The sequence below is a fragment of the Uranotaenia lowii genome, chromosome 2, assembly GCF_029784155.1.
Source record: "Uranotaenia lowii strain MFRU-FL chromosome 2, ASM2978415v1, whole genome shotgun sequence".
Lineage (NCBI taxonomy): Eukaryota > Metazoa > Arthropoda > Insecta > Diptera > Culicidae > Uranotaenia > Uranotaenia lowii.
Window position 1 is genome coordinate 163,050,129 of NC_073692.1, and position 3,899 is coordinate 163,054,027.

Below are 3,899 nucleotides of genomic sequence, written 5' to 3' on the forward strand. Positions count from 1 at the left end.
AAAATGTTTTTAGATTTTTGGATGACCCCTTCTGAAGGGGGTCGTCCATAGAAGACAAATATTGTTTTCGCGATATTGACGTTACTTTTCGTCGGATCGTGTTGGAAATTTGCACATAAGTGTTTTAAAAGACGAGCAATCGATTTCTGGTGTTCAATTTTGTGTAAGGGGTCAGCCAAAGGGGCCGTCCATATAAACTGTTACCTGTTATTGCGATATTGACGTTATTATACATCGTATTCACATGAAAATTGGTACACAAGAGTTTTGATTGACGTGCAATCGATTTGAAGTATCGAATTCAGTGTAAGGGGCCGGCAAAAGGGGTCGTCCATATTAAATTTTCAGTAATTTAGTGATATTGACGTTTTTATACATCGGATTGGGATGAAAATTTGCACATAGGAGTTATTAGGGACAATCAACTGATTTCACTTATCCAGACTAAAATCAGGAGCCGGTCAAAAGGGGTCGTCCATGTTAACTATTCACTGTTGATGCGATATTGTCGTTATTATGCATCGTACTCAGACGAAAATTGGTACACGAGAGTTTTGAGAGATGAGCAATGGATTTCAGGTAATTATTTCAGTGTAAGGGGTCGGCAAAGGGGGTCGTCCATATTAACCTTTCAATATTTTTGCAATATCGTCGTTATTATACATAGGATCTAGATGAAAATTTGCACACGGTAGTTTTCGGAGACGGGCGATCGATTTCAGATGTCAAATGTTTTGGGGTCCACCGAAGGGGTCGTCCATTTTAATTAATTTTTCACTGTTTTTAGCAATATTGACGTTATTATGCAATGGATTGCTTTGAGAATTTTCGCACGGGAGTTTTGAGGAAAGGGCAATCAGTTTCAGATATCAAAAGTTGTATAAGAGGTCACCGAAAGGGGTTTAACTTTTTGGCAATAATAGCATTGTTATGCAACGATCGTGTCGAAATTTATACACGAGGGTTTTTTGGCACGGTCAATTGATTCCCGATTTCAAATTTAGTAGCAGACGACATAAAAAGTAATTGTCTAATATTTTTGCAATTAGTACTTAAAAATGAATTCGGAAGAGCATCTGGAAAATGCTTGGCAATTGACTTTCATACAAACTGTTCATGGCATATTCCAAGTTGAAAGCGAAACGGAGTTCGTATGGGATCAGCTAGTAGATATATAAAAAGCAATTTCTGTGGGTTTGTTTGTCCTCTATAGGCTCAGCCGTCTTAAGAGCTAGAGAGCTGAAATTTGGCATGGGTGCTCATTAGGACCAGGAATGATGAAAAATGTTTTCAGAATTTCGGTTGACCCCTTCTGAAGGGGGTCGTCCATACAAGACAAATATTCTTTTCGCGTTTTTCACGTTATTTTTTGTCGGATCGTGATTAAAATTTAAATTAAAATTAAAATTTCAGGTATTGAATTTTGGGTCAGGGGTCGGCAAAAGGGGTCGTCCATATTAACTTTTCAATATTTTTGTGATATTGACGTTAGTGTACATCGGATTGAGATAAAAATTTGCGCTCGGATGGTTTTAGGGACGGGCAATCGATTGCCGGGATCAAATTTTGTGTAAGGGGCCAGCCAAAGGGGTCGTCCATATTAACTGTTCACTATTTTTGTGATACTGACGTTATTATGCATCGGATTCAGATGAAAATTGGTACACAAGAGTTTCGAATGACTAGCAATCGATTCCAGGTGTCGAATTTAGTGTAAGGGGTCGGCAAAAGGGGTCGTCCATATCGACTTTTCAATATTTATGTGATATTGACGTTATTATTCATCGTGTTGAGAAGAAAATTTGCGTTCGGATATTTTGAGGGACACGCAATCGTTTGCCGGTATCAAATTTTGTATAACGGGCAAGTCAGTCAGGGACGACCCCCCATTTTAACTGTTCGCTATTTTTGCAATTTTGACGTTATTATACATCGGATTCCGATAAAAATTGGTACACGAGAATTTTGAATGATGTCCAACGATTTCAGGTATAAAATTTTGTGTAAGAGACCGGCAAAAGGGGTCATCTATATTACCTTTGCATTTTTTGTGTTATTGACGTTATTATACATCGGATTGAGATGAAAATTTGCACATAGAAATTATTGAGGACGAACAATTGATTCAAATTATCCAATTTTGGGTCAGAAGTCGGCTAAGAAGGACGTCCTTATTAACTATTCACTGTTTTTTTTTTTGCGATATTGCCGTTACTATGCAATGGATCGGTTTGAAAATTAGCACACGGGAGTTTCAAAGGAAGGGCAATCGATTTCAGAGATCAAATTTGGGAAAAGATGCCACCGATCTGCAATGATCGAGACAAAATTTATGCACGGTTTATTAGGGTTGGGACGGTCAATTGATTTCTTAATATTAACTGTCAAATTTGCTTTGCAATAATCATGAGAGTTTGTATCGCATCGAAACGAAAATTCATAAACGGGAGTGTTTTGGCACGGTCAATTGACTAAAAAAGTGAACGTACATAAAACGTGTTCAACATTTTTGCAGTTATTGCTTAAAAATGCATTCGGAATTGCTTCTGGAAAATGCCTGTAAATTGATATTCATTCAAACTGTACATGACATATTCTAAATTGAAAGCGAAACGAAGTTCGTATGGGATCAGCTAGTAAATTAATAAATAAATCAATGAATTTTGTTTATAAAATTTAATTCTCAAGAAAACTTTCTTTTTTGTATACCGCGAAAATTTAAGTCGACAATTTTGTAGTCCAAAGCAAGGTTGCCGAAATCAAAAAATCCTGCTAGGAATCGGAAGAAACATCTGGACCCATCACCATTTGGAAGCAACTTAAAGAATATTTCCTTCAATCGAAAGTGTTGACATCGATAGAACGTGCTCAAAGAATGCTTAACTGAACCAGGTTGTTATGGTGATGCTAAGATAAGCTTGCGAGATTTCCTGCTTTTACCCGAACATGCCCGGATATTTGACACAAAATTAAGAAAAAATTCCCAAATTGAATAAAAAACCAAAATTGAGTAATTATAAAACGGTTTTTTTTGAACATTTTTAATCTAAATAAACATGAACAGTTTTTCGAAAGCCTTACATACGATTTGGAATCTGATATGATCTGATCTGTTGATATGTTTTGATGAAAAAAATATATTTTCAAGTTTATTCTTATTATTTTTATCAAATAATTCCGTGGTTTTGACTATAAGGTATAAGCTTTGATTGTTCTGCGTTGAACCAGAGAATTTAAATTAAGGATAAATTTAGGGTTTTCCGGGGTAAGTCAGTGAAACTTCATAAAAGTGTTACTTATTGTATTTTTAAAGCCTTTTCGGTGAATGTCATGTTCTTTAAGTAAGAACATTTCTGGTTTTGAAAATCATAAATGGAAAAAAGAAGATTAGAAAAAGACAGGAGTTGAAAATGCTCGAAGAAAGATTTTAAAAGAAGCGATTTCATCAAGCACGGACCAACTATTTTGAAGAGGTAGAATAGGAGAGAGTAGAGTCTTCAACAGAAGTTTTCTCAGAAAAAACGGGACATTTCGAGAAAAAAAAACGGGACGCCGGGACAGTTTCTAAAAAGACGGGAAATTTCCCGCTTTCACGGGACGGATGGCAACCCTAAGTTAGTAAGATCACTGGTGTCACCACTTTTGTGGACTGGGATTGCTTTCGCTAATTTCAGGGATACACTCCTGTTGAGATTATATTATGAAATATATTTGAGATTATTTCTGAAAAGTGCAGAGCATACGTTCTTACTACTTCGAATTGGAAATAATCTGGACCATTACTTTTTTGGCATCAAGTTCGTTGATCAAAATTCATAACTTCATTATGGATAGAGAGTCTCAAGCAAATTGATGATTCCTTACATTTAATTACATTTCATTACATTTTATTACACATT